The sequence below is a fragment of the Notolabrus celidotus genome, chromosome 2 (genome assembly GCF_009762535.1).
Source record: "Notolabrus celidotus isolate fNotCel1 chromosome 2, fNotCel1.pri, whole genome shotgun sequence".
In the NCBI taxonomy this organism is placed as follows: Eukaryota; Metazoa; Chordata; class Actinopteri; order Labriformes; family Labridae; genus Notolabrus; species Notolabrus celidotus.
In genome coordinates, this window is record NC_048273.1 from 36,447,505 (window position 1) to 36,466,499 (window position 18,995).

The following is an 18,995-nucleotide window of genomic DNA, read 5'->3' on the forward strand; positions in this document are numbered from 1 at the left end:
TTTTCATCAGTTTTGGAGGGATGCCCAGTTCTTGGTGATGTCACTGTTGTTCCATATTTTCTCCACTTGATTATGACGGTCTTCACTGTGGTCCATGGTATATCTAATGCCTTGGAACATGTTTGTACCCTTCTCCTGACTGATACCTTTCAACAATGAGATCCCTCTGCTGCTTTGGAAGCTCTCTGTGGATCATGGCTTTTGCTGTAAGATGAACTGAGGAAATGTGATGAAAATCCTCCTAGAACAGCTGATCTTTATTGGGATTAATCAAAGTCACTTTAAATTATGACAGGTGTATACTGACTACTATTTATCATGAGTTTGAATGTGATTGGTTCATTCTGAACACAGAGAGTTATAAGGGGGTGTGTACACTTATGCAACTACATTATTTTAGTTATTCATTTTTTATTCTTCCCCCTAAAAGATTTAATTTTTTTATTGAATTGTTCATGTTATAGGTCACATTAAAGGTAGAAAAAGTTCTGACATGATTTATCTTGGTCTCATTTTTTTACATCACAAAACCTGGCATTTTAACAGGGGGGTGTAAACTTTTGATATCCACTGTATGTATGTTGTGTCTAACCTGTAGCCACCCATTACCAACCTGCTGCCAGAATGCTTTACGTCTCCGACCTGGATGTAAACAAGCACAGATGACTGATAGAATCTAGAGTGCAACATGGTTTTGCATTATATTGAAGCTGTATATAGGCTGTGTCTATTAAAACTGTCATATAACCGCTCAACCAGCACAGGCATGTCAACGCTAACCTGCAAAGAGGACTGATTCTCTGGCTCTGCTAGGGTTAGCCACACTTGGCAAAGCAATTAGACATCCCACTTGCACACTCATGTTTAGCCGTGTTTTTGGAGTGTTTTCTTACCTTCAGACCATAGACTGTATAAATAATGGAGGTAGTATCCGTGACGTCACCCATCTGTTTCTGAAGCACTGTTTTGAGGCCAATGGTCGGCGGCAGCCATATTGGAAATGTTGAACTCAACATAACTGCTGTCGAGCGTGACATAAAGAGGCGGGCTTTGAGCCTCCTAGCCAACAGCTACAGTGTTCCCGCCTGTCAATCAAGTTAGCTGTGCCTCTCATTGGAAGACTCATAATCTTAATATCTTTGAAATTGCCACATTATGAAAAAATCCACCCCCCCATACAGTGTGTGCTGATCAAGAACTGAGCTATCCAGACTGAACTCGTGGTTCAGACTAGTAGGGATTTAAATTTCCATTTGACAGCTGGGAAATCAGTCACTTAGAAACATCTCTAGTTTCTTCCTGTGATGCTGAATCAGTGGTGTAACAATTTTGCCCACAACACCGCCTTTGAGACATTGATGATAAGCTGAAACAGTCCCGTCAACGTTTACATGCCATAAACTCAAGTGAGTTGTTGTAGAGCCACTATCAGTTTAAATCAGACCAAATAAGCCCCTGAAATCAACACTGAAGAAAACAGTAAAGTAATTAAGTCATGTGTACACTCCTGTTTCTTGAGTAAGAGCCTTTTTCTACGCTTCATTACTTTTAAATGAGTGTGGGGAGATAAGAACAATATAAGATAACTTTTACTTATTTTTTTATCACTCTCTTCCAACCCTGAAGTTTGCAAACTCATCTCACTGTAGCCCTATCACTAATCCTCTTATGTAATGCCTCTGACCTCACCTTTCACCTCATTATAAAACATGAAATGACTTTGAAAACAGAAATGTTTGTTCACGTACAGCAGCTTGACTTTGCAGATTCCTTGGTCCTCCTCAGTATCTGGAATCTGTAAAGCCATTAAAATGCCTCCTCAGTGAGACTCAAACATTACAGACTCTTAACGGCTTCCCTTCCTTTCATGCTCGAGTCATCACGGGAGCTCCTGTGTGTTTAAGACTTTAATTACAGCCGCCATAAAATTGTCAGGCTGGTTAGAGATCACAGAGATTATTGTCATCACCTGTCGTGATCACTCTGAGGGGCGACCACGTCATATATCATCAGGCTGCTCGTTCACTGCTGGGTCAGCAAATCTCAGAGACACTGACTTTCTATTTGAACCACATTTGCTTGATTTGAAAACACGTTTGAAGGATTACAGGGTTCAAATGTTTTTATCACACACTGGGAATTTATTAGAAGCTTTCCATGCAAAAAGGCCAAGAGGTGATGCATCCATTAGTTCCATAAACAGGATTTGAAAAGTGGTGTTGGAGTGTTTATGCTGTTGACAGTCAGCTTAATATGTGAAGGTTTGATGGATTAAAGCTTTTAATTTATAAACACTTTTTTGATCAGCTGCAGAGATTGCCACTAAAATAATAACACCCAGCTATCTTTTATCTGAAGTATTTACACGTTTTATTTGCTCTAGCTTAGTTCTGAAATTATTTTTTAAAATGTCAAAACAATATTTTTAATCAATTGAATTGTATTTTTGTGCAAAATAGAAAGAGCATTTCTGATTATTACACTTTTCTTTGAGCACATTCACAAATATCTGAAATTTGAACAATGACGTGTTAAAAGAACGATCATGTTTCTCCTCAGTTGAAGTGTTTAGTTCCTTTAAAATGATGCAGAAGTCTTTCAGTGTTCCAGTCATCTCTTGCAGAACAATCAAAGTGTTAAAAATCTGCAGATCAGTAGCTACATTCACTTGCAGGAGATGTATGCAGTTAAGAGTTTTATTTTCAATCAATCAATCAATCAAGCTTTCTTCATATAGCACCTTTCATACAAGTCAAATGCAACCCAAAGTGCTTTACAGTGATTGAAAAACAAGAAAGAAGCAGAAATAAAATAATGGCAAGACATATTAAAAATACATAGAGACTAATGCACACCAACAACAAACATCAAACCAATATTAGGAATATAGATAGTTAGAATAAATAAATTATAAGGTGTAAGGATAAAAGTTAAAAATAAAATTAAGGCTCAAAATATTTTTAAAAACTGAGTACATTAATTAAAAAATAAATGAATAAATAAATAAAAATAAAATAAACAGTTTAAATTAATGAAATAATAAAACAACATTAAAATCAATATAATAGTAAAAAGTAAGTCATAAAATGATTAAATCTTACATAAAAGCCAGACTGAATAAATACGATTTTAGATTATGTTTCAAAGTCTCAGTATCTCCAGTTCCTCTCAGATCCTCCAGCATGCTGCTCCATTGTCTAAGAGCGTAGTGGCTTAAAGCAGTGTCATTTTTGAAAATCCTTGTTTTTGATGAAAAATCTAAATTGCAAAATATGTTTACTGTATTTTACTGGTGTGGCGTTTTCCTCATGAGATACCAAAATCAACATGACCTGAAAGTTCCTCTAAAATGAACCAAAATAAGACATAAAATAAGCACAACTCATGTAAATAAATGGACTCCTTTAGTCTGCTTTATTACCCAGCTGAGTGAAACACTTGATCCTGATCTGTCAAAAGCCGAATTATAACAAGAAATAAAACACGCCATATCAAATCAAACCACTGTTGGTCTGGCACATTTCACCTCTGCCTGTTGACCCTGTAAACTTTAGTAAGTAAACTTTATTTAGTATAGCACCTTTCACAGAGCATAGTCACAAAGTGCTTCACAGAGTTTCAATATCGAGAAGAAAATGTGCAATGAACAAGACAATAATGAAAGCAGACAAAATAACAACAAATTACAACAGATGGTCAAAAGCCATGACAAACAAATGTGTCTTTAGATGTTTTTTAAAAGCTTCAGTGGAATCAGCACAGCACACTTGGAGCTGAAGATTGTTCCACAGAATTGGATCCACGAGCTCAAAGGCACGGTCACCTTTTTGTTTGTAGCCTCACACGAGGCACAGCAAGCAGACCCTGGTCTGAGGATCTGAGGGGTCTACTGGGGATGTAAGGTAAAAATATATATATATATATCTATGTGTGTGAATCAGCATTCAAGCACTGTAGGCAAAACAACAGAGAGGAAATGTTTTAATACTGTATGCTGTCCTGTAATCCAGGCAATGGCAGCAGGTGAGAGTATCTCCAGATTGCTAGATTGATTGGCTATCTGACACCACCTGATACAGTGAAGCCTTCTCCGTCAGTTTCAAACTAAATCTGGAACAAATGAAAAAGAAATCAAAAGTTTTTAAAGAACTGATGCAGGATTGTTTCCTTGGTGGGTGTTTGCATATTTGAAGGCTGCAGGTTTTGTTTTCATTTTGTGCTGTGAAGCGTAAATCTTTACCCTGATTTTTTATTCCCTTGTGTGACCCTTGCTGGAAACTTTTGTGTTTTTCCTCACACATTTACACATCTTTGTTCTCTTTTGCTGCTTAGTGTGAAACCTCCTGTGAAACATTTGAAGAGTTTTGTAAAGTGGCTGTTAAGTGTCTCAGTGGGAAAACATGTTTGAAGACTGTGAATCAGAATCAGAACCAGGTTTATTTCCAAGTAGGTTTACACACACAGGGGATTTCCTGTGTGTTTTTGTGAAGAAGAAAAAACTGTAGTGGAGTAAAAAGTAGAAAGATAGTAAACAGCAGTACAGATACTGTCAGAGGACTTAAATAGAGTAATATAAAACTGAAATATAGCCCATTAAAATACAAAACATGCACAGGAAGACTGATGTCAGAGCTTGAGGCAATAAACACACATTTTTTAGAGTCTAGTTTCATTCTTACAAAACACCCATTGACCTTTTATTTTTAATGACTAAGAAACTTGTAACTTGGTCCCCATTACTCAACAAAGACCAGATCACTTGATATTGAAACCAAACTCTAAACGGTTTAAGTGAATGAGAGCTTTTCTCTTCAGCGATGAACTGTAATCAGGAAATGTTCAGGGTTGAGAGTTTTATTAAAGTAAAAGTACCAAAAGAAGAGAAAAGCGGTCACACATTTGCTCTCAGGCCTGTTCTTTGTCTCTCTCTACACTTGGGTCAGATTCAATAACCTACTGATTCAGCCGCTCACTGCTTGATGAATGGGACATCCTGGACTTGACATAAACGACTCCTCTTTATCTCCTCTCCTCTGTGTCCACAGTCTGTTGATGTCATCAGGCACGTAAAGGCCACCTGACAGAGCACTATCAGAGGTCTGCAGGTCTCCTCCCACGCTGTTACACTCTCACCCCCAGCTGCACATGTTGTGTTTCTGAGGGTGAATTTGTATGCAAATAACAGAGCTTCCTGTCCTCTATCTGCAGGGGCCAGGGTGGGATTTCCTCATTCCTGACGTCTGACCCCTCCTCTCTGTAACTCCAGTCTACCATCTGGACATGGAGGTTATCACAGCCAGCCTGTGGCCTCTTTGTGTTTGTTTGGTTATCTCTGCTGACATAGTGTTCTTCAACCAAAATCAACTGCTTCCATTTTCATTATAACACCTTCACAAAGATTCCTTTTTAATCTCAAGACCCGTTCACCTACAAAAGCTCCTTTCACAAATGCACTCCAGAAAATGTCTTAAGATTTTTGGGGAGTGGTGCATGAGCGAACACAAACAGCATTTTTTTTTTCCCCCAACTTTTTGCTGTCTAGAGATTTTCCAAGTGAGCTACGACTTAAAACAGATGAATATCCAGGAAAATTCATCACAAGCGATGTAGACCCTCTCCAACGTGTTGCTGGCATCAAATTTGAACAAGTACATATTTTGGATAAAGCAGTACAGCTTGTTCAGTTTTAACATTTGATGTGTTGTCTTTGAACTTCTTTCTTTCATTTAAATCATTTGAAAACAATCAAATTCTGTTTTTATCATCATTTTATACAGCATCCCAATTTTTTGGGAATTGGGCTTGTACAACATGAAATAGAAATCAGACCCTTTTGATGCCCTAATATCTGTACTCCATATGCTCAATGAAATATTTTTTAGATATATGAAGTGATGATTTAGGCTTCTAAAAGCAATGGTGACATTTCCCTAAATTAAATCCAAATTTTCCCCACTGAAAAAATGTCCCATTCATTAATCTGAGTCCTCTTCTGAAGATAACCACTGGTTCCCTTCGTGGATTGATCCATCACGTTTCTGTTGTGTTGGAATTTGTTATATATTTCTTTGCACAATAGAAAACGAGGATTTTTTGCTGAGATGTTAAATAAACAGAATGAAGAGTGAAATTGTCTGTTCACATAATATTGGATCAGTTTCCCCACCCAGCATATTTAATGTTTTTAGTCGTGAACAAAAGAACAATAACAATATGGGCTGGTTTGTTACCAGTGAAAATAAACACTCTGTTGGCGTCCTCCGGTCTGCTGCAGTCAATCATGAATGAAGTTTAGAGTATATACTTTGTGCTCACTTGTGTGTCTGCGCGGAAACACTTTCTCCAGACACCACAGTGAAATGGCAGAAATCAGCCTCAGAAATCCAAAGAAACATCCGTAATTTTAGAAAGGAATGTCACATTCCTTTGCAGTTGAGTGAGCCCAGTCTTCAGAGCGCCTCCTATCAGGAAGTGCTGCACAATGGGAGCAAATTGCCAGAAACACAAAGTCAGACATTTGGGACAGAGGTGGGGGCAGACAGAGGAAACTGTGTCAGGCGCTGCTTTCACACAATAACTTCTGTTAACACTCTCTGATTCAATATCAATATCTCAAGTCTAATGATTTGTATGAATATTAAAAGCCCCATTAAGAACCGCCTCATTAGCTATGAGCTAACGTGTTACTGAACTGTAAAGAGTAAGTGTTATCTGAAAGTAAACAAACAGGTATCTACAGAAATATTCACTGAGTATAAAGCCCTGTGAGGAGTTTGTGAAACAAGCTGGTATTAACTCTGATGTTTCTTTATGAGCTACAAAAACATGACCGTCAGTGACATGACTGAAAACTTATATACTGTACATGTTATTTGCTGAAACTGCTGCAAGGGGTTAGGTGTAAGACCAGGGGCCGCTAGCTGGGTGTCCTCCTGGGTGCAACCTTACGTCCAACTTAGACCTGAAAGTTATGACTGACTTTAAGTTATGCCCTGTGCACCAGTTTGGCTTCAGCCCTGTTTGTGTTGAACCTGGTTGAAACTTTTAAAGGAATAAAAAAACACACCACACTTTATTAAAATGTGATGGCAGCACGCCGTGTTTACAAGATGGTGAGTGTATGTTGTGCACAGGGTGTAAATGAACGCCCACCAAGCGCCAATGGTGGGTAAAAAATTTGTTTTAATAGAACCAAAAAACAGAAAACACAGACCCGCCAGTGGCCGATGGAAAATTTTATATTGCATGTGAGGTTTTCTTTTCATACTTTCGCCCATTTCTGCCTGGAACGACCTGACGTCAGGTACTGGAGTTCTATTCATTAGTGATGAATAGAATAGAGTCTATTCATTCGATACCACAGATTTTTTATCCGATCCGATACTGAGTAAAATTCAGGCTGGTATCGGCGATATCGATCGGATACCGATACTTTGTGTAAATACTAGGGGTGAGCCCGACTAAGGATTTGCTTAGTCAAATCTGATTCATCAGATTTTGCCCATAGTCAACGAATAGTGGAATGTTTGTTGTTTTTCCTTATTGACTCAAAGTCTGCATGATGGTGACCGCATGACAATATTACACATAACCCTTTACAATTAAGAGACTCATAGCTTAAAGTAAAAGGGACAACAGAATATTAGAAGCATAAAACTTAGATTTTTTTAATCTATATTGCAGAAACAACGAGGTGATGAAGAGAAAACTCAAATAAGGCCACCATCCGTTAAACATGGAACAACGCTCCACTATAGAATAAAGAATCAGGAGATATTTAAACAGTGTTCACACAGAGGAGAGCAGCGCTGTGGAGGGTAGTTTGTCCAACTTAAGGCTAAACATTTATATAATGTTCAAATTCAAACCTGAACCAGCTAAAGGGTTTTTAAATCTCCTAACAGAACCTTTTAAAACAGTCTTTCATCGCGTCTTTGTCCGCGTGAGTCTTTTCAAATTGTACGTGAGGAAAACCATCGTGTTTTCAGGCAGAAGTGCGCTCCTTGCTTTGTTGACTGTAAATCCTGTCTTTGAGAATATCCTCTCTGATGATGTGGAGGTGGATGGGATGCTGTGGATTGTTTTTGAGGCTTCGGACAGCTTTGGGTATCCCTCCTCTTTCTTTTGACCCCGTACAGTTTTTGTGTGGTCCGGTAATCCTTGATCTCACAGCCCTCTTCATGAAGCTGCTCCTCATCTTCATCACTATTTTTAGAATCATCTGAAGTTTTTTTTCCTGACATTTTGAGCTGCCATGAACGTAGAAAGATTTAAAGGCCAGCTGAGGTACGTCTGCTCCACAGGTCCCGCTAAATGGTCCACCTTTAATTACCAGGGGAGATTTAATTACCACTTTAAGGAGATTTAACACTTCAAGAGCTGTTCTCAGAATTACATTAAATAAGTCTGTATTTATATCAAAATAGGCTAAATGAGACACTATTTTTACGGGAAACAGGAAAATAATGTAAAATTAGACATTGAGCACCCCCATGGTTTGAATGGAATGATCCACGTTTCATATGCAAATTCGACTCTGAGATTGGCAGTCGACTAAGGCTCGTTAGAACGAATTGTCCAATATTCGACTATTTGAGGTCACCCCTAGTAAATACACCTAATGTGTCTGGTTAATTTAAAAAAGTAGTGTATTTCTGAGTTATTTATTATTTAAAACTCCTTAAGTATATCGAGGTAGCGGCGTCAAACAAAAAAAAGAAAATTACTACAAGCTGAACTCATGCAGCTATTTCTTGAAGCATGCATTTATTTAGTTACTTATTTCATAACCATATTTATTAATGTAAACAACAGGAACATGCTTCGCACCACTTAAAGCTTCACATTTTCTCCCTCTGCAGCTGGATAGTGTCTGCCTGCAGCACCAAAGGACTCCGCCAGAGACGTCTTTCTTGCCCTGGCAGCAGCAGCACCTGACACTGTGCTCTCCTCTTCTGTCCACCTCATCATAAATGCCTCGTGTTCTGTGTTGTGCTTCAACCTGAGGTGTTTCACAAGGTTTGTTGTGTTGCCACAACTCCTAACCGTTTTTCCACAAACATCACAGACCACGTCTTGGCTGTTTGTGGAGCTGAAATAGCTTCACTCATGACTCCGTTTACGCTTTGCCATTGTGTCTACAGACTGAGACTGAGTGACTGACTGACGCATTATGCACTTACCCAGGCGGAAGAAAAAGTAGTCCCAACCAACAGCGTATCACTTAGACAAGATCTCAATGGTTAAGTTACTTTCCACTGTGTTCCTGTTAATGATATACATTGCCTCAAATGACTGAAGTATCAAAGTATTGATATTTTGATTTGAGAATCGATTTTAGAGTATAAAGATCTGGTATCGGAAGTATCGATATTTCAGTATCGATCCGCACATCACTACTATCATTCCCTTTGCTTGAAGAAGCACGGCGGGAAGAGCGTTTCAAGGAAGATGTGGCGACACATTCCCAGCATGAAGCCACCACAAATCAAAAGCATAAACCAAGAGGCAGGAGACGATCAAGAAGAGGAACAGACAGCTAAACGGAGCTCATTTCATTTAGACTCAATCCCAGTTGATGTTTTTTATTCTTTTCCCTGTTCCTACAGGTTAAACGAAGCGTTCCTGTTAAAGCTGTGAGACAGACATTTGGCTCACTCAGTCAAAAGGTTGCACTTTTGAATATTTCTAATACATGATGATGCAGCAGTCACCTTGAAATGAAGTATAACCTAATGAAATAGTAATAATCTAATTGTATCTGTACATAACTGTATTCTTTAACTGATGCTTAAGTTAGATTTTTATAATAAAAATATATGGTAATTATTTTAAATCAAATAAGGCAGGATTTTTTTATTTGGCCGGTGAAAATTATTTTTGGCCGGTAAAGTTTTGGAGGTCACTAGCCAATGGCAGATTAGGTAAAAAGTTAATTTTCCGCCGTGGTTGTGTATTAAGATGAGAGAGGTTAATCCATTATCAGACACTACTCAAAGTGAGCTGGGGCGCCCCATGTACAGAGGCTTCAAAGCAGGTGGCCTGGGTTCGATTCCCCACTCTCTCTCCCACTTTCCCTCTCTATCCACTACCTCATCCTCTCAACAAAGGTATAAAAGCCCAAATATAAACTTGAAAAAAAGGCAGTGGGATGATTTAAGGTTTCATTTTGATGGTATAAGCCCTGTTTGAAGTAATGAGAGAGCTCCCTCTTGACTATGGTGTGACAGAAATGTCCTCCGCCCTGCAGGTGCTGATTGCTGTCAGGTTTCATGGAAATGAGGCTCTCAGCTCTGGGCTGTGTGTGCCGTCCTCTCCTGTGAATGTGGAGGAGTTCCCTCCAAATAAGCCAATTTCCTTGTCAATGACTTTAGTTTGTTTGTTTGAGGATTTTCCTTATTTTGCTTTCTGTATTTTTCATCTTCATTTGAGTGATCCAAACCTCCTGCAGATATTTTCATTGGAGAAGAGAGTGGATAGAAACAGGTTATTTGGCAATACTCATCGCCCCGTGAATATTCACATCACCATGCGTGATAAGACCGTGTGCAGCTCCAACAGGTCTCAGTCAGGCTTGGTGCATTGTTGCACATTACTAAAAGCTCAAGTGAAAAAGTCAGTCATAGCTGAGACTGAGCAAGAGATAAGACTTGTACTGTGAGGTGTTACAGTACTGAAGTAGATCACTGACACTGAGAGAAGGGGCCACTGAAAACATGTTTTGGGGGTCTGACCTTTTTCTTTTTATATATATATATATATATCTGACTTTATTCACAGAATTCTGAAATAATTTTCGGATCCCAACGTCCTTCTAGACTTCTGCCTTTTTTTTGTTTTATACATTTTTTTTAGAATTCAGAGAAAAAAGTTGGACATCTGGCTTTAAACTCAGAATTATGACAAAAAGTCAGGATTTTGGGAACAAAGTCTCATCAGAATTAAAAAAACAGCAACATTTTTTTTGTTTTCATTGGCCCTTGCCCTTTCCTTTGAGAGGTGATAACACAAAAGAACACATTTCTTCTTTACACTGAAAGACCTAAGAAAGCAGAGAGCATAAATCCAGTGTGGCCTTTCCAGTATTAAAAAGTATAAGAAGACATCTGCTTTTCTTCTTCTTCTGTTTTTTTTTTGAAGGACAACAATTAGACTTCTTTTGGGATAACGTTAGTACACCAGGCTACAGTTTACTACAAAGCATACATTTTTGTCCTTCTCCCCCTCTCCTTCCCTGCTTAGATTACCAATCTTTAACCCTCTTTATCAGCACAATGAAATATTTGCCCTGGTGTCACAGAGGTCCACCACCTGCTCTCCTCCTATCACAGAGCCATTTCGAGGCTTTAAGCGACAGAGGCATCCATCTCAGCTCAGCTCAGCTCAGCTCGGTGTCTGATGAACAGATTTGGGGGCTCTGCACTCAGAGCTGCCTGAGGACACATCTTTATCTGGCCTGGAAGTGATGGCTATAACCCACCATCTGCTTCAGCCAGGCCTGCATGGATAAGGAGGGAGGGAGGGGGGCATGAATGTAACCTGAGATCTATTGTTCAGACTGTCATTCTGGATCCAGAAATGCATCAATTAAGAGAGTTTTTGAGATGAGGGACAACAGCTGGCTCGTTTTGAACGGTCTAAATATTTAACGTGTAGGTTAACGCACATTAAACAGTTCTTCTTAACAGAAAGCTTAAATAATCTGAACCAGAGAAATATAAGAGTAACACTTAAATGTTTAAGAAGCTCCATTAAGAACCAGGTGGTGGATTGGTGTTGTAGGAACACCTCCATATTCAAAGTCTTTGTGTTTTTTGAGTCATTAAAATGCTGCATGCTTGGTCTGCTCTCTGTTTTGCATACACTGCATTCTTGTGGCAGGGGTCCATATGGTGGTGAGGGGGGGCTGACAGGTGCATCTGCCTGTTAGCTGGAGGGCAGGAGATAGTCTGTGCTGCGCTTTGTTTCCACAAAACATCTGCCCCTCAGCCTCAAGCCCCGCTCTGCTCCACTAAATACCGTTTTAAAAGTAAATAAATCACTAAAACGTTCACATTTCTAACAGTACCTTCGTGGCTATGGAGTTTTTTTCTTTTTTTTTTTACTTCCTGATTCAAGACTGAAATCTTTAGCTTCCAGTCCTGCATTTTTATCTCTATGTTGTTTATGTTATTTATGCATCTTCCTGTTGGCTAAACCGTCTTTCAGGTGAGTTATTTTCCCTGTAAACATCCAAACAGACAACTAAAGCAGTAAAAAGAAAGCCTGTGTTATGTGTTGACACATGTCTGTGTTGTGAGCCAAACACAAGTGGCTTGTTTTCCCTGAAACAGCTAAATTCAGCTCAACACCTTCCTGCAACAGTGACAGGAAGGAATGTTTGGGCATCAGCTGTTCTGAGTATTTACACAACTTACATTTCATATCGCTGTCTTCAGTTTCATTTAAGCGGGTATGAGTCTTATCATGAGAATATTTTGGGATTTCAAAGGCTTTGTAATCTTACTTTGGCTTCTTGTGATTGTTTTATATAATTAAGACAACACCCATACATACAGTATCAGTACATTCAGCTTATTCAGGTCCAAACTCTCCTGTGTGTGTTCAGTGATACTGAAAATCCTAAACGTTGGACTGTAACCAAATCCTAATTTTGTCATTCGGTAATCATTTAAACGAGTCTTTGACATTTTTTCAGTTCATCACCTCATCAAACTTCTATATCAGTGTCATGTTTGACCTTTTAACATGAATCTTTATACGTTTTCTATCGATGACAGCTGTTAAAAAATATTCAGCAGAATACTTTATTAGTGCTTCAGGTTATATTGTTGTTTTTAACAATATTATTTAACTGGGACAATCTTTTTTTTTCAGTAGGTGAATTGAAGTTATAGTGGCAGCTTCCCTTTGAGCCCAGAAGACAGCAGGAGAGAGACTGATTTGTCAATGTGAAACTTCTTTATTCAGCATTTCTTAACCAGATAAAATTTTACAATTTGTTTATTTTGCAGCTGGAAAAGCTCTGGAGATAGTTTAGAGCTGTTATAACACCCTAAATTATGATAACTGAATTAATCTTAATCTTAAAAGAAGCTGAACTCCTTCAGTCAAGCTAGTGGCTCAGCTCAGCTCGCAGCCCCTCCTGATATAATGTTTGTTGAAGTTTAATGGCTAAACACAGTTTGTAATAAATCACTGTTTTGGTGTTTGTTCCTATTCTTTATCACTGAGTCTATTTAGTTTGTAGAGAAGAAGACCAATTAAGTTACAAAAAATATTTAGAATTGATCTTAACCTCCAAAGAGCTGAGCTCCTAAACAAGCAGCTCAGCTCACAGCCCCTCCTGGTGTTGTGTGTTTGCTGAAAATAAACGGAGACCACACCATTGTTTTAAAAAGAAACGGCTTCATGATGCGTCTTTTTAATCTATTCTTATAATCATTGGATTTAGAGAGAAGCAGACTAATCAAAAAACTAAAAACATTGAAGTGCTCCTCACCTTAATCCAAGCTGAGCACCTACAAGTGTCAAGTGTTTGCTGAAGATGAACAGAGAAACAACAAGAGATGGCTTTATACTGTGTTTTATAATCTAGCTATAAACCAGCTGTGTGAAGGATGGATATTATAAGTAAGAAATAAGTAAGCCAAACCTAAAACTAAGCTGAACTTATACAAACAAGCCAGTAGCAGCTCAGCTAGTAGCCCCTCCCGTTGCCATGTTTGCCAAAGACCTTGAATGTTAACAGCCTGTTTTACTATTGATCCTGTGTTCCTCTGTGTACACTGAAGCAGGTGAAAACGTGCAGGGATCGGATTGACCAAAGATCCTTTTACTTGGCATCTTCCGAAAGTCACTTTTGTGTGCAGCTCTGCCAAAAACATCACGATGAAAGACAAAAAAAGATCACAGTAAAATAATGTAAAATGTGAACGTGAATTTTATGCTGTATTTCCTCTTCTGATGTACTCCACACTTCCTCTACCGAGTCAGCCTTTGTTCATTGTGAGGATGTGACGCACTGACTGGCTTGAAAATGTCTATTGTGTTTAATACAGCAGATAAGACAGTCCTTACCTGCCTTTGAAGGTGACGCAAGACAGTTTGGCAACAGTGAAATATTTAAAGACCACAGAGAGACAAAGAGTCGTTCAATCTGCAGATGTATTCATCTTCAGGAAGTTATGTACCCCGGTTTAAAAATTTTTTACCTCATCCTGTTCTTTTACATATTTGTCTGTCTATTAATACACCTGTACTCTAAAGTGAGTCCGTTTGAGTTTCAGTTATTAATAGACCCTCAAAGTTCTCCAGGAGCCGTTTGGAGAACCAACATGTGCTCACATGTACGTCAGTGTTGACTCGTCTTAATCTATACCAACCTTGCTAGAACCGATTTGTTTAGGCAAATGAGGCAGCAGGATGTTGGTGTAGCTGCAGAGATGACTATCACCACAGCATTTTCACCTTTGACCCCGGACTGAAGCAAAAGGCCAGCTGCCTCAAATCAGCACTTTACATGTCAGCACAAGACTCATTAGAGAGACGGGTACACTAATGGAGTTGTGAGCAAATATTTAAGTAGTTTTGCTGACATATTTCATTTATAATGGCATGCTATAGATGTAAGATTTGACACATAAAAAATGTATGTTGTCTGTTTTTTATATCTATATATCAGACGTTAACATGTTATATTTTGAGGATCATGTGTTGTGTCTTTATGCAAAGAAAAAAAAACAGTGAGAGCTGAAAACTTACTTTGAGGACTATGTTTCTGATTTAACTTCTAAAAAGTGAAGAAAGTGGGTAAAACAGCAGCGTCCAGTGAGGCAGGGAATTCTCCGGTATCCTCTGACACAGAAAGGTCCTGAAGTACTATCGTTACCACGTCACACTTGTAACAGAAGAGGCTCTCTGGGTTCGTGTGCACACAGTTTACACACCTGTAGCACCAGGTAACTTGGGATGTATCCTGCTCTCCAGCTTGCAAAGAAGCTTCTCCACTCTCTCCTTCTCTCTCTGTAAACTCTGCTTCATAAAGGTGTCCACTTGTGTGCACAGAAAACAGCATATCAATGTTGCTGTCTGAATCCTTCATTATTTAGTTTGGTTGTATTTTGGTCTCTTTCAAAGCCTGCGGACCCGAACAGCTGATCAGTGTGCTGCAGGCGGAAAAACACATAGGTGTCGCATCCATCAGCAGCGCTGAATCAAAGTGGCTTTCTAACAGCAAAGTTAAACACTGACAAATTTCCAAATACAAATAGTTCTCTGATTTCTCAACAAAGGGACTGAGCTGACTAGCATCCAAGTACCTCACACAACCCATGTGACAACTTCAACATCACGAACTGTCCCTTTAACAGCTAATACTGTTATATTGGTAAACTCTTTCTTCTAACCCTCTTGAACCAGGTCAGTTTGCACAATAAAGTATCATGCCTCAGTGGTTTGCTCATCACAAACATCTAAAAAGACTTGAAATAAAAGAATGACTTGCATCTGGAGCAGTTATCGTTCATCTGTGCTGAAAATGTGCAACACAGACTCCTTTTCATGTCAAGCAGAATCCAGAATATCACCTCCTTTTATCTGTTTTTGTAAAAAAAAAAAAGCAGCACTCAGAAGAGATATAGATGAAGTCCCCATCCTCCCATTAAATGTATTTGTCTGTTTTTCACACCATGCTCTCAAAAAAACTGCAGCATTCCAGGTAAATACAGATGACTGAGAATGAATCTGGTGTAACAACACTGCAATAAAGAAAGTGAGCTCGTCTCGTGTATGCAGCATCACCTCTGAGCGTCCTGTTTAGAGCTCCTCGCTGCTTTAGCAGGACTTGTTTGCTTTTATGGGGAGGTGAGGAATTTCTTATGTCACCAGGTGTGAGGGACCGTTTCTTTGTAGACCTGCAACACGTCAGACTTGTGTAAACGTTCATCTCCATTTGTTTCACAGCCCTTAAGTAGAGTTCAGATCTGCGAGAGGAAGCAAACATGGGATGTCTGTCATGTCTGCTGCTTTCAGTAAAGACTATGTTCAATTCAGATATCACTTTGGTCCTTAAGTTTCACCGCCTAGAAGGTTGCCCTCTTCTGAAATGCTAAAACTTAAGAAGAAAATCAACACATACAAGAATTTAGTTGATCTGTTTGCATGTTTCCCTCATTATTTCTATCAACTGTTTGTGGCTTTTGTGGAGAAAGAAAATTTGTGTTTAAGATTAAAGACAACAGTGTTATTCATTAAGAAACCCCACATTAAAATAAGAATGTCAGAGGCTGCTGGTCGCCCTCCTGTTGTCCTCAGTGAAACAGCAGACTGCAGGCTCGGTCAGACCCCATGGACATGGTAATGTGAGGAATGCGGCCATTTCCTCCTTTGCAGGAAAACAAAAGGAGCTGCCGAAGCGCCTGGTTTGTCCCACCTCACATAACAAGGCTGCCGCTCCCAGATCACAGTGAGCATTGTGTGAACCCACTCAGCCTATAGGCCTCGATTTTAACAGGTTCAAACTGCTGATCTTAACGTGACTCTTGTTGGAATATAGGTTTCAGACTCTGATGGGGAAACTTTCAAATGTATTTCAGGGTTCTGGTTTGATTCACTAAAATTGAGGTAAAAGAAAAGTGTCTGAATCTTCAGTTAAATGTTTGACTTTCCTCCACTGGAAAGCATCAGTCAGTCAAACAAGGTCTAATTATAAAGCACAGAATAATAACAGAAGGTCACTTTACAAAGCAAGCAGGTCTAGACAGCAGTCTTGAATGTATCATTAATCGAACATTTAGCTGCAGAAACTTACGGGCAGAAACCTTCAGCAGAACCAGACTCATGTTGAACAGTCATCTACCAGTACTGCTCGGGCCAAGAGAGTGAGATGGATAGAGAAACAAAGAAACAACATTAACAATAGATTAATCAGACGAATGGCCTCAAATCTGGTTATAATATAATATAATATATTATAATATAATATAATATAATATAATATAATATAATATAAAAATATGAGTCATATTAGCAACAACAGCAATAATAATGATAACATAAGTGTTACAGCTTGAGCAAAGGACCAGGACCCAAATGCAGAATACAGAGAAAAAAAATATTTATTAAGCAAAAAACCAAGGTTCAACTAAAGCGCCTTGCGGGTAAAAACAGCTGAGAAAAAGTACAAAACTAGGAGTAACACAAAATCACCCAAAAAGGGGGAAAAGGTTCTATCAAAAAACTCACAAACAAAAAACTAGGAATCAATCCTCTGGAAAACACTCGAGATAAGTACACAGAAAACTTGGCTTGAATCTCCTCAGGAGCAAGGCTACAACAGGACATGGAGCATGCGGCTAGAGGAAATAATCTGGCACTGGAGGAGTGTTTGGTGGCAGCTTAAGAAGCCAGTGCTGATGAGAAAATCAGGGACAGGTGTGCCTGATGAGCCTCACTCCTGAGGAGACCGGCCCCGCCCCTACCCATGCAACCTGCAGGCAGAGAGAGAGAGGGTTAGGGCAAATAACAAAAATCAGGACCATAACAATAAGTGTGATTGATAATAATAATAATTCTAACATTCAAAGTCAGCAGATCTATGACTTGTTTTGAAAGCTATGTAATGATTCTAATATCTGAAGTCAAACAGCTCCACTACAAACCACTGACTGTACATAAACATGGATGACCCTTCCATTGTAATAAAGTGAACCCTAAATACCGTCCTAGTTGGGCGCTGGCACATATTTTGGAGCCACGGCACACACAGAAGTAATCTGGCTGTTGGAGCTACTGAGCCGACGTCACGCTCCTTCTGCTAACCAAAACACGAATTAGACTTACAGATAAAAGAGCGAAGATCCCTCAGGTACAGTCCACAACAGAACAGAGTCTAGTGTTGGTTCCCAGCTAGCAGGGAATGTTCACTCTACATTGGGTAACATTAACTATAAGTTCTGATTATGTTTCAAGACAAGGTTCTGAATGTAGCATTCAAAGAACAAATCAAGGATGTTATCGATTTAAATAATGTTCCTTTTTGTTAACTATCAATGAAAGAAGAACATTTTGTCTTTCACATTCAGACGATGTTTTGATAATGTTCTTCAGGAAAATGATTTTTGAATGTTTTCCATAAAATGTTCAATGTTACTCAATAACAAAAAAGCAACTTTCTCAAGCAACATGTAAAATATGTTTTCAGGATGTTTCTGACGCCTGAAATCACACACTGTTTTATTTTAGCATTCCGGTGATATTTATTTAGAACAAAGACAGAATGTTTTATCTTTAACATTCAAAGGATGTTTGATAACATTCATTGGGTCACAGATTATTGAATGTTTTTAGAGTACAGTATCTGAGAACAAATTGTGAACATAAATCACGCTGAGAATGTTTCAAGAACATTAGGGCACTGTTGTGACTTAACATTTTAGGAAGGTCTTTAGAGAATGTTATCTGAAAACATTCTTTGAACACAAAGCAAACTTCCCTCTGAAAACATTCGAGAACATTCTCTGTCACATTAACAGAATGTTTTTAGAACAAAACATTGCTAGCTGGGTTTGAAGCATGGACAGTCAGTGTCTCTTGATGTAGTGTTGATTATGTTTACTCTCACCGTTCCTCCTCCAATATACTAATCAGGTAGAGAATGCATTTTCCACAACAAACTGCTATGACAGAAACCATGTTTGAGAAATATTTATTTGACATGTATTTTAATTTTACAGCTCAATCCATGTCCCATCTGTTCTAATGGAGGAAGCTGGCTTTAGTACCTGGACTATAGCAAGTCAACAGGGAGAGGTCTGGATGTTTTGGCTTCAGTTTCGGGGAGCTGTCATCCCGCCCATCTTTGCAGACTATCTATAACTCACTGGGAAAAGATATGAACTTAAATTTTAAAAAGTAATTGTAGCTACATTCGAGTTGTCACATGAGACAAACAGACGATATATAGCTCAATGTAGGACTCTCACATCGGAGTCCAT